Source organism: Tachypleus tridentatus, chromosome 2 (genome assembly GCF_004210375.1).
Source record: "Tachypleus tridentatus isolate NWPU-2018 chromosome 2, ASM421037v1, whole genome shotgun sequence".
Classification (NCBI taxonomy): domain Eukaryota; kingdom Metazoa; phylum Arthropoda; class Merostomata; order Xiphosura; family Limulidae; genus Tachypleus; species Tachypleus tridentatus.
In genome coordinates this window covers 23128021-23141791 of record NC_134826.1, presented here as the reverse complement: position 1 = coordinate 23141791, position 13771 = coordinate 23128021, and the positions used below count along the sequence as shown (strand labels likewise).

Sequence of the window (13771 nt, the reverse complement as noted above, 5' to 3'; positions counted from 1 at the left end):
CTTGCCCTTCTAACGCAATTTTGTATGACGTAATATTCCTCAAACTTTTGTCATATATCCCACAAATAGATCGACCGTACTGCAAAACACAGCTAATGACGCCGTCTGTGTGAAAAAAAAATAACTATTAAAGGAAATCAGCGGGTCCAGCGAGCCTACACCGGCCGCCGTGCTGAAAATATTGTAAAATGACCATTTATTTCAATTAATTTGCACAAGGGTGTAGTTAATTATGCTATAGACAGAGGTTGTATAGTTAATGATAAGAGCCTCCCATGTTGAAGAAATGGAGTGATTAGTGATAAGAACTATACTGCATTTCTAACAAAACTATACTGCATTTCTAACAAGTCTGATGGTTGGTTATGATAATTAGTCTAAAACAGACAAAACAGAAGTTTTGATTATGAGTACAATGATTTAGTTGTAATGAAACAAACTGCTAAACTAAGATGGAGTTGAATGGTTAATTCTAGGAACTATACTTGAGACAGAGGAAATTCAAAAGTTACAATTGAAAGCAGTGGGATAGTTAATTATAAAACCATCTTGTAGTTTATAGTGAGATTAGAAGTGTTCGAATGTTTCTTAATAAGGAACAAACAAAAGTTAAATAAAGTTGTAATAATAGTTCTATTTGGAGAAGAATTCAAATGCTTAATGTTAACAACCATGTATGAAAAGAAACCAAATGATTAATGGTAACATTTATGAATAATAATCGAAATGTTTAATCTTAAGATCCATGTATGAAAAGCAGCAAAATGATTAATACTAACATCCTTGTATGGTTGGTTGATTAGTTGGCGTTTATTGGTGCAAAACAACTAAGCTATTTGCGCCAAATAACCGATAAAAATTAAAAATAAAAGTAAAATTATTAAAATATGTAAAAATGAATCATGTTAAGCAAAACAAATGACAAATTTCTTATTAGAAACTTAAATAGAATTAAAAAGGCCAATGACCCTTACAATTTTAAAAATACGACTGAGGTGGACAGTGTTTCCATTGCCAATGACACTGTCCAATGTCAAGAGTGAACCCAGAGTAAAACATGTTTAAAACGGTGCCGTCACTCATGGTCGTAATGACGACACGACAATGAAATTTAGGCTATTGTGACCTGAGTGTCACACAGACCAGTGCTTCAATCCCAAATAAAAGAAAACGATGAGTTATGAAACTGTTACTAATGCGTAGCGTAGTCAGGTCAACTTCCTCTTTCCAATATTTATGAAGCAAGACCGTCAAAAGACAACAAAAGATTTGACTTGGAAAAGCTTGTTATCACGTTGCTCACTCCAAGTTGAGGCTTGAATACAGGATCGTTGTCCATATATGGAACAGGTACGACGTTCATAACACCAGAGCAGACGGACTTAGTTAGTATCAGCTAGCTCGTTCCCGTGAATACCGACATGGCCCTGCATCCAGAATAACTGTATAGAAATAGATGATAAAGAGAAATGGGCCAGTCGGTTTTGAATATCAACAGGAATCGGATGAAAACTAACGTAAAACGATTAGGATTACAAGATCAGTAGAGAGCAAAGCGAGTCAGTAATAATAAAAATGGGCAAATGGCCACGCAAACCTTACATTCCAGGTCGAATTAGCTGGTCCACAGTGGAACACTGTTTTCTGAATCTTAATCCACACTAGTGGGCGAAAAGGGATTGCTTGATTCGAGGAACCAAAGAAGATGAGCATTAACCATCTTCTCCAAGATCTTACAGAGACAGCTCGTCAAAGCAATTGGACAGTAGTTTGAAGGAATCTTGGACAATATCACAAAGCCAAGCATCAGGAAAGCCATTCTCTTGCCAAATCCAGTTAACAACAATCACAAGTATAGCAGAAGAGAGATGGCACAGCATCTCGTAGTGAACATCATCAGGTCCGACATCAGGTACTGCAAAACCAATAAAAAGCAAGCATGAATTCCACCAGTGTAAAGGGTCAGTTATAGTCATAGGGACAATCAGCCTAAAAGGAAAGAGGCGATTGCTCTGCCAGAGGCTTGATGCCCAAGAAGGTGGGAATGAAGCACTAGTGTTGGACGCACGAGAAAAGCTTTCAGCGAGAGTATTGGCGATGCACTGGGTATCAGCAACTTCCTGGCCATCAGAAAACAAGATCGATAGGGGCGAAAATATACTGCTCACTGGTCTTCCAAATATTGTTTCATATCATTTTGGAACTGGTAGTACAAAAAATGCTATTTGTTGACTTAATCCAAGATTCTTTCTGGCTTTAATGTTTTACCTGCCTAGCATTTGCACGGGCCTGCTGAAAAACGATGCGATTTGAAAGTGCGGGATACCTACTAAATGTATCCCAGGCCCGTTTTTGATCCTCCCTTGCCATGTGGTAGGCAGGATTCAACCATGAACGAGGATACCGTGGAAAACGTGTTGAAGACTTAGGAATACATTGAGCAGCTGCCTGGATAATACAGTCAGTTACTGCTGCCACGCAGTCGTCTATCGATGGGTTACAGACGATGGCATGATCAAGTGCCGAAAAAACAATGAAGGAGAGCCAGTTAGCCTGGTCCAGCTTCCATCGAGGTACACGGGTCGGGTGGCATCGACCATGACCAGTGTCCTTCAAAACGACAGGAAAATGATCACTGCCCCGATGGGTCACTGTCAACCACGCAAGAGAAATTAGATAAAAGTGAAGGAAAGTGGATAGAGAGATGAATAATAGTAAAAGAGTGCCTGTGTGTATGATTATAAGAAAGGTTGTGATGCGAAAACATACGCTCTACAGAATCAATACCAGCAACATCTCAGAGAAGATTATGTCCATTAGAATCCTCCAGGATTTAAAAGGGAGATGGTAACCATTCAATGAGAGCATCAAGATCTGATGTATCATAGGTCTATCCAGGAGACAAGTAGAGAGGAAAGACAGTGATGGAATGTATGACCCAAGGAAACACGGATGGCTATGGCCTCCAAGGGTGTACCGAGTAGCAAAGAAAGAGCAGGCACATGCTGATCAACTAGAAGTGCCACCTTTCCATCGTCCATCACAAAATCTGTCATTTCTGTACAAAAACCTGCCGGAAGGTGACTGCATCAACATGTTTCAGAAGCGTTTTTTGTAAAGAAAAACACACTTGATGATTATAAATTATAATCATTATAATAAACAGATTTCCTAATGTCATATATATTCGAACAAAAACCTCGTCTTTTCCACTGTATTAATGTGGCCATTTTTATTTAAGTGGAGAAATGGATGGAGAGCCCTTCAGTTTACAGGAACAACGTTTTTCTTTATTAGAAGGAGGTCTTTCGATCTCCTTGAATTCTGCCTTAGATCGAGTGGACAGTAGGTGTAAAGTCCAGCATTTGAAATCGAAAATGAATAATCGTTTGACATCTCGGGGCCGATGAAAAAGATGGATTCGAGGAAACGTTAGAAACTGGAGCCAAAGGAAGTGGATCTGGGGAATCACTGTAAGGAATAGTAGGCACAGAGACAAGTATTCAAGTTTGCTCATCAATTCTCTTTACTACAAAGGGCAAAAGACTCTTCACTGGTTTGAAAACGACTCTGCATTCCCACTGTAGCAGTGAGATGGAAAGCAGCAACATATGTCCGAAATGGAGTGATAGAGAGTAACTTTCTAGCCTCGGAGTAAGAAATGTTGTGAATAATTTTTAAATGCTTTACCTCTTTTTTTCCTCTACGCATCTAGAGCAAAAAAAAAAGCACGAGATATGAAAACCACTACAATTAACATAATGAGAATCAATTTCAATCTCGTAAGCATCATGGGTTTTGTCACTGCAACGAGCACATGTCAAGGAACCATGACATGATGTCTTCATGTGATCGCACAACTGACATTGGAAACACCAGAGAGGATTCAGAATATATAGCCATACCCTACAGTTCAAACAACCTGCCTTCATGCTGGCAGGTGGGCGTGATGGTGTAAGTGTCAAAATTAGTACATTTGTAGGTAGCAGTATTCCGTCTTTCCAAGTGGAGATACGTCGCACTGCAGAAATGCTTTGACTAAAGACACCAACGATAATCTCCTACTCGGAAATGTTCTTTAAATCCCCCTCAACAATAACTGCTCGTGTCACATTCAAAGTAGCATGGATAGTAACCTCAGTGGGTATATCCTCAATGTATGCAAGAGGAGTTCACTATGTTTTGGAGTGAATGTTTACACCAAGACGTCCCCGTAACATAGCTTTATGACTGACCAGCAAGCCACTTTAGCCCATTCTGAATAAAAGAAGGGAGGAATTTGCCCTGAATGTTTGTCTGATAAAAAATGTATTATCAGAAAATGAGGTGAAGGTATTGAAGAAGTTAAAGACTGGTATTCAGAATCTTCAAAATGTGTTTGTTTGCTAATAATCTGTTTTTATTATTTTATTTTTATTTGGATTTTGAGGACACATAGTAAAGAAAGAACACTTCAGTGTCTATTGTACCCATCCACCATGGAACCTACTAGAGAACGCACTGCAATGCCAAACAAGGACGTCGGAGCAACGCCAGGGTTTCGCGAGCACTATACCCAAACATCAACATCAGACACAATGTCCACAACACCTGTTGAAAATGTCCAACACTGGCACTCGGTTGACTCTAGCCTACGTGGATCAGCCGATTGATCCTGGAGGAGTCACCTCAAGGCCGCCACACTACAGGAATTCAAGGTCAAAGTGGTATGCTAGGGTTGAGCCCCTCAATCACAAGAATCCTCTCTTCTCCTTCACGGGCCGCTACGCACGGGAAACATGTGGGAAGATATTCAGAACCCAGAGGAGGTAAACCAAAAGTACAGAACTTTCTCTGAGAGATCACATTACCACGTACAAGAATCCACTTCCAGAAGACCTTCCATGTACGAGAAGAAGCCAAATGATCATTGGTAACATCCATGTATGAGACGAAGCCAAGTTATTAATGGTTACATACATGTATGAGAAGAAGCCAAATTATTAATGATAACATTCATGTACGAGAAGCCAAATAATTAATGGTAACATCCATGTATGAGAAGAAGCCAAATAATTAATGGTAACATCCATGTATGAGAAGAAGCCAAATAATGAATGATAACAACTATGCTTCTGATAAAAGAAATCGAATGATTGTTCGTAATTAATCATATGTAGAATTAGAAGAGGGTCAACTTTTTATAAATATATAAATTATTCGAAGCTAATTATAAGAACTGTACAAGAGTCAGTGAAATATAAACTGTTTAAAATATCACGTTGTGATCATTAGACGTAAGGAAATAAGATCAATACCACGGACACTGGTGCAGTTGGATGCATAATGTTTAAAGATAGGAAAACATGTAGCAATTGGTAGAATTTATTGGAACCATGAAGTTAAAACCATGGTGACGGATGAGAAATATAAAGCAGCTAGAGTAGTGCATTTCAAATGCTTGTTTATAAGAACCATGTTGTAGTAAAATCAAAGCGAAAAGTTATAGTACTTGATACCAGAATCTAATCAATACACGCGGTAATACCTTTTATCTTAACACACGATAAATAAATTCTAGTCCCAGTTTTTATATGTTCCTAACTCTGTTATTACATTCAAAGAAATATCCTCTTTATCATGTACACTCTTTTTTACCAATGAATAGTGGGATTGGCTGTAACCTTATAACGCCCACACGGCTGAAAAAGCGATCATGTTTGGTGGAATGTGATTCGAACCCGCGACTGTCAGATGAGGAGTCGAACACCTTAACCCACTTGGCCATTCCGGACCGAGGTCACCTCCTCAATAAGAATCAAATACAATAAGTGGGAGTTTGCTTGCTAATAAAAAGGACTTACTACGATCAATGGAATGTCAACAGGAACCTATTGACCTCAGTAGAAGGTGAGTCGTTAATTATAGGAACCTACTACAATCAGTAAAAGTTGGGTCGTTAATGATAGAGAACCTAATTGAATAAGTTTGATCTTTAATACTAATAACCTTCCGCAGTCAACAAATATTTGATCGTTAATAATAGGAACCTATTACAGTCAGTAGAAGTTGGATCGTTAAAACAGAAACCATATTGTAGGTAGCAGTCAAATGGGAGGATATAAAACATGCTACTGTTAGACAGTGACAAAAGTTGATTTTAGATAGAAACATGAAGTTGTTGAATCAATTCAAAGGGTAAAATATTAGCGGATGGGATTCAGTCATTTAAAATCGATTAACTAATAATAATAAGAGTTTTAATAAAATTATATGACGTAAAGTGATTAGATATAGTGCCTTTAGAAAGATTTGTTTGTTGTTTGGTCATCTACACAACACGTTATTTGTCCACAGACTTCTATGGCTATCCACTGTTTTGAGCTGCAGACCAGAGGAAAGACAATCGTTCACCAGCAAATGCCGCCTAAGGCAGCTATTCTTAACCAAATAATTGGATGATTGTCACTTTTGTAACGCAGTCACAGCAGAAAATTTGAGACATTTTTGTTAATACCATGTCTGGAATTCGAGTACATTAGATACCCTGACCATATTTCAGCCATTATTCATATTAACAATTTAGAGTTAGAAGTCGAATTGTTGATGTTGAGAAACATTTTGAACTGGAAAGACAGTAGATATTATAAACAGTCGAAGGATCTTACAAATAGTCAACGGTGGAAACCATTTTTCTTTTAAGATGAGTTTAAAGGTTAACGAAAAGGGTTATGGTATTATTATAATAATTTTACCTGCCTAATATCAGGAGCTTAACTCCTTTTCTAGGAGTGATTACTTTAAAAAAAAACCTCCTTCAGAAAGTCGAATATGATACTGCAGTTACAAGAACCCGAATGTTTAATTACATGAACCATTCTACAGTTAAAATAAGTCCAATTTAACGATAGAACGAACCAATTTAATTTATTAATATCTAGTGGTTGGAAATAAATTAAATCTAATAGTTGGAATTTAAATAATTAAGTGTTGGAATAGTGTTGCAGCTGTTCGAAGCTGAATAGTTAATCAGGAAAACACGCTGTAATTAATGGTTGTTAATAATACTAAAAGTTCTTTAACTAGAAGCACTTGCATTATTACCAACTGAATAAAGAATGCTGATGTTTGAAGAGATATTATTTTTAATAAATAACTTCTGCAGTTAAAATTAGTGAAATGGGTAACACGAAGTAATATATTTCGATTAGTTGTTGTTTTGAACTAAGCACAAAGCTCCACAAGGGGCTATCTGTACTCCGCTCACGGGTATCGAAACCTGGTTTTCAGCGTTTTAAGTCCGCAGACATACCGCTGAACCACTGGGGGGGGGGCATTTGGATTAGAAGGAATTGACTGGTTGATGAAGGAATCCATACTACAGCCTGAAAAACATTAATGCCAAAGAATTTGTTTTATTTCTAACGCTTATAGAATTTGGATGAAATGATTCTGCGATTAGAGAGAAAATTTAACAACGAGAGCCATGTTGCATTTGGAAGGTTTAGCAGTTATAACAATTAAAATGGCTAATAGTTGAAGATAAGACAAACAAGATAGTCGTATGTGGTTAATTCGTAATGCTGTTACAATAAGTTGTAAATAATAATTTCTTTTATGTTTTTGGAAGAAGTTAAATGGTTAACAAATGGTACATTAAATATGATGACCTGAGCACAAGTGGTTAAAGATACGAACCATTATGCAATTGGGAAAGCTACAATTCTTAGCTATATGATGTGATGAGAAGAGGTAGAATGGTTTATAATAAGAATAATTATTTATCTAGAAGAAATAACAAGTAAACTGGACCATGGTGAGAATACTTCTACAGTTACACTGTGCCATAGCCCATTATGTAGCTTTGTACTTAATATAATAGCAAATAAATACGATCATTCATATTTTCATCCTAGCCAAGGCATTGGATTTATAAATCCTCGCCACCGGGTGGCCCTGTTAAAGGCCCGTTGGTATGATGGTTCGTTGTGAACGCTGTCGATTTGCTTCTGTTCTTCTTATCTTCAGCTCATCCTCATCACCAGCAGCCCTGGACTTCATCCAACCTCAACACCCACAGGACATTTACCAAATCTTGTAACACGCACCCACTGACCTTTCAACTTACACCGTTGAAGCAGTTAATTCCTTGATTCGTCAATACATACGCGAGTGGAACGAAGATGTGCGTGTGTGTGTTTCCTTATAGCAAAGCCACATGGGGCTATCTGCTGAGCCCACCGAGTGGATTCGAACCCCTGATTTTAGTATTGTAAATCTGTAGACTTACCGCTGTACTAGCGGGGGACAGGAGCGAAGGAGGATACTCCTATTCCTGAACACTGAAACTGGGAAAGTCAAATACATTTCCTCAAAACTAAATATCTGCCATGGTTTGGTTTGGTTTGCACTATGCTATACGACCCAACACTGAGTAGAAAAATTCCAGTGCGAGTCAACTGACTCAGTGAATCATGACTAACTTCAAATGGGTCATGACATTCCTTAGTGACTCAGCTGGATTTTTCAGCATTATCTTACCAGCTCATATTTTTATATGCCTCTAATAAGCCTAAGTTTTCTATTTCACAATATGTGTTTATTTTCCATTTTGTGATAAAAAATATCTGAATTTGTTATAAACATTTTTAAGCGTAGGTTGTGTTTAGGTCTACTACTACGCAAGTATTATTCGCTCTTTTCTGTTTACTCTCAGACAGTTTATGAGAAATACACTTGTCGAAGAAGATAAGTGTTCTAAGTGCGTTGCATATTTTTAGGCTAGATTTACATACGAGTATCAGTTGCTCAAACAAAGCTCTCGTGGTCAAAGTGTAATCACGATAGCATCACCAGCACCTAAAGTAAACCAAGCGAATTAACTGCCCTCACCATAAGCTTCTACAAAATTAGCATACAATAGAAACCAACATGAGAAAATAGCGTGGAAGTAGGGGGAAAGAATTTACACGAAAACAAACTAATTACACAGTCAAGGTTGAATAAGAGAGATTTCGGTGGCTGAGTTTCTCTCAGAAATTTTGTTCGTTGAGAGAGCATTGTGTTAATAACGTAGCTGGAATTATTCCGTAAAGGACCTTAAATCAAGCACCATCGCATTTACTGTTTAAAATCAAGGAAAAACAAGACAGAAGATGATAAAAAATGATTTATTCTTCTCGCACTATAAGTTCAAAGTGTAGAATTCGCTCTTTTATTACTTACTGAATTGTCTCGCATAACCAGCGACAATTTCTTTGTTGTTTCTGTATTTAAAAACAAACAAGGGAAGTTTTCATTGTCGCTAAATCATTGTTTATTGGACATGTCTTCACCTACGTAAACATGACATGAACATTTTTATCATCCTTTTTATACATGTAATAAAATTAATTAACGAGAAGGAAATATGTGTGCAGTGAAATATATAACTTTATATATATATATATAGAGAGAGAGACTTGATTGGTTGCTTTTTACAGCAAAACCATATTGGATTATCTGCTGTGTCCACCGCAGGAAATTGAACCCAGTTTTAGGGTTAATAAGTTGAAGACTTACCACTGTCTTACCCGAGGGAGGGGGAGAGAAAGAAACATACCGAATATTGTTTATTTAATTCCAGTGTTTGTTTTTATTGTATGATTGCTCCACTACCATCTTCCAATAAATAGTTTATCATTTCTTCGTATACTTTTAATTATGGTAACTATTAATCACAACAAGATATATAGTTCCAGCTTTTTAATTTTTTCCCCCAAATAACTTCATTAACAATATGTGCACAATAACAGCATAACTTTACACATCATTATTAATAATATGCTTATATTTCAATATTGTGCTTTTATATTATGCTTTCTTGACAAATGTACCTTAATTAACTAGGCCGGGCATAGCCGTAGAAGTTAACGTACCGGGTTGTGAATCAAACACTCCAAGATTCGAGACAGAACGATTCTGAACCTGCTCTTCAATTTCAGCTATGAGAGCGTTATATACGTGACTTTGAATCCTGTTATTCGGTTCAAAACCGGACAAAGTTATTGTGTTGGAATGTGCTATTAATTAATTTTCCTCAATTTGTTCAGTAATTCCAAATTAGGAACATCTGTGTCAGAAGGTTCCCTTTTCCACTTATGTTTGTCGTTAAAAATATTTGAATGCTTTCTATCTTGAGAAACAGCTGGATCTTATTTTAATATATGTAAGAGACCTTCTTAGAACTTAACTTTGAAGAGTACGTTTTAAAATGTTCAGGTATCACCGTGATGTTAATCATACGTTTTATTCCAGAATCAGAATATTTCCTTTGCGTTAAGAACTTCATGGTCTCCACTGAACTATAGAGATGGATGCTTTTAGTATAAGCCTATTTCACTGTAGAATTTAAGCTCTTTTAGCTGTGTTAAATATAACTTGATTAATTGTATTACTTTTGTATCGATAACAGTCAAATGTAAAGAGAAAAGCTCATACAAAGTCACTAACTAACAGCATTTGGCTGACTCTATAAAGCATTTTTTAGTTTACGTCTGTCACCAATAGAGTGTGGTATCACTAATGTATCAATAAATATGCAGAAGTATGAATTTTAGTATTTACATTGAGATATGTGTTTAGTGTATTGTGTTATTCATTGTTTACATTGTTTTAGTGTTTAGTGTATTGTTTATATTATTTTCTCTTTGTTGGGATTTAGGTCCTAAAAACCTGAGAGGTTCAAATGTGTTGGCCTTTACTTTCTCTTGTCTAATGTTTACTGTTGAATCTCATGTAGGTACAACATGAGAATCAGGGTAAACCCTACTTACTCCGACCACTTTTAGAGCAGTGTCCAACTAGATGTATTGGATGTTATACAGTCTTCACACATATATCACCAGTTCTAATCTTAATTTTAGAACATTTTACACAAATACCCTCTTAAATATTTTCAGTTTAGTTTAGAACTAATATAGGTTGTTCGGTGTAGCATTAGGTGACCCGATGAAGTCTTTATTTTTCAAATACATATTGACTGGCGAGAAGTGCTTAGGCCTATTTACAACAAGTATGTAGTAACGATGAAGATCGCGCAGTACTTTGTTCTTATGCCAAATTTATCATGAAGTAATTTATAGAGCTGTGCAATTACACAAACATATAAACTGTTTCCGAAAGACAATTGTACAGCTCTATAAATTACTTCATGATAAATTACCCAGCATGGGTAAGTATAATACTTAAACAGTTAACTAAATTACAAACAATACAAGAGACATTACTTATAACAGCCTGGGCACGCATGTTCTATGTATGTTTTGTATATTTTGATAATATTATATGGATTTTGCCGTGGATTTGCCGTTCCGTGGATTTTGCCTGTTAGACATTTTCACTACTTTATTCGTTTCCAAACTATTGTTAACATATTATTAATACGCTTAACCCATGTTAATTTAGAATCATAGATTATGCCTAAACATTTCGCTGAACTTGTGGTTTTAGAAGTGTTTCATGCATATATAACTTTGGTGGATATCTGACGTCTTGTTTGATGTGAGAATACTACTTGTAGATTTTTGGGAACATATGTTCTAATTCAGTTTTCTGTTGTATTGTTTAGTATTGGCTGAAGATGTACAGCTGTTACAGATGGAAAGGGAACACTTTTCCTTACCCTAACCTCTTCCATGAATTGGGATAAAATTACTGAGACTGGGTATTGCAAGGGCATATTGCTTACATACATAATGAATAGAATAGGGCTAACTGTCCCTCCTTGAGGATTGCTCGCCTCTGGAGTAAAAGACCTGGAATAAATTTCCCTAACATTTATTTTACATTTTCTTATTTTCCACAAAGTTAGATAACCAAGAAATTATTGCAAGTGGTTATCCAGTTTCTGCCATGAAGAACCTAAGACCTCGTGGCCGACATGCTTTCTTGACATAAAAAAGTGCAACAATGCATTGATTTTTTATTAAAATTGTCAATAATGATTTTTGCGGTCAGTTGTTTGTTTAAATTTTCCAAAATTATTTTGGATTTCCGGTAATTTTGATGTGGCTTCTAAATAATTTGAGAGTCTGGTACGAACTATTTTTCCAAAATTTTCCTTATACCATTATTTGCTGGCGGACTGCCATGAGAAAGTGGTTAGGGCGTTCGACTCGCAATCTTAGGATTTTGGGCTCGAATCCACATCTCCTCAAAAATGCTTGCCTTATTAGCCGTGAAGGCGTTATGACGTGACAGTCAATCCCATTATCCGTTTGTAAAACAGCAGTCCAAGAGTTGGCGGTGAGTGGTGATGGTTAGCGGATCCCTTCTAGCCTTACACTGCTAAATTAGGGACAGCTATTGGAGATAACCCTCGTTTAGCTTTGTGCGAAATTCAAATCAAACAAACAATTACTCGCTGGCTTTCCTTCTTTATGGAATATTAATACAATTGCTTGCTTCCAAGAAACCAGGTTGTAACCAGAGTTTAAAGATAAATTAAACAGAGCAGCCAGGTGTTCATACAGCTTATGAGTGCTCTTTTTGAGGAGAATGCGCTGTCTGCCATATTCTCCTGGTGCTTTTTATAATATGATTTATTGCTTTTGAGGTTTATCTTTCTGTATTTGTTTTTGTGAGTTGATATACACGATCGGGTTTTCACTGGCATAATTATTCGTTGATATATTTAGTGTGTCGCTAGGGTAGTTGGGTGTGCTCATGGTTTGTTTTAACTGACATGGTTATTGATTTTACTGCAAAAGTGTGTATTCATATCGGGCTCATGATGTGCCTTAAATGCGCTTACGAGGTGTTCTTAAATAGTTGTCTTTTCAATGATAATATGTGTTATTTACTTTGTGTTTCACGAGGTGGATAGTTACTGTCTGGGTTTCCTGTGTTTGTGAATTGTTGTGGATCTGTTTTGTCGTTAAGTTGGGAGCACAAGTGATCACAACTCTCTTCTTTTAATTCGTGGTTCTTCCTCCTTGTTTTGATTCTTAGATTATTTATTTGAACTCTGAGTGTGGGATCCCAACTTTGTGTGCATTGTCTACGGATTTTTCGTCGTTCATTAATTATATTTCGTTTCTATGTTTGTGCTGTTTTTGCTCGTTTGTTTTTCTGTATCGTTTGTTTAGCTCTTGTAGTGAGGCTCTCGGAGACTGTATGGCAATCAACATCTTCGTGTACAATGAATTTCCGGTTACAATGTCACTAAAAGAAAATAAAAAGATTACTAAATGGGCAATGTTTTGTAATATCCGTTATGCATACCTCATCAGAGAAAGTCTTGTTTCAAGCAAACTACACAGCGGGAACTCCAACTTATGCGAACTATCTAGTCACAGCTGTAAAACCTAGAGACGAAGCTCCCTTCTTATACAGTATCGACCATTTATGTTCACGTTCTAGTTACTGTCAGTTTGATTTACTCAACTATATATCCTGTAAATAAAAACAATTTTGTTTTGTCTGTGACAAGACGTATCTGTTTTCACTTTCATCAAAACACGTTCACATTGTTACCAATAACTTTCATATTCACCATTTACGTACCAGCTTAATAGGACTTAGGTGTAAAATTATCTTCCAGTTTTAATGACATCCATTTTTTCTCATATTTCCTTCTCCTATTTATTACTTCAATTTCTTTCACTTTTTTCTAATGATGTCTCTACTTATTTGAACTCTACGATGGAACTCAGGACCCTACAATGACAGGTGCAACTCTTATGAAATTCCCTAGTAAAAACTTCAGTTCTTTTTTTATATTTTTTAGTTCCATTTTATTTATTTATTTTCA

The 13771-nt window shown here is 36.4% G+C and overlaps 1 long non-coding RNA gene across 2 annotated transcripts in view; it reads left to right on the top strand.

The window, feature by feature from the left end:
- The window catches only part of LOC143239487 (uncharacterized), a 175933-nt gene that overhangs the window by 145977 nt on the left and 16185 nt on the right, over positions 1–13771 (top strand). For both annotated transcript variants that reach the window (XR_013021214.1, XR_013021213.1), the window contains one exon: positions 5648–5889. This is a non-coding gene — a long non-coding RNA (uncharacterized LOC143239487). The remainder of the gene's footprint in view (positions 1–5647; positions 5890–13771) is intronic.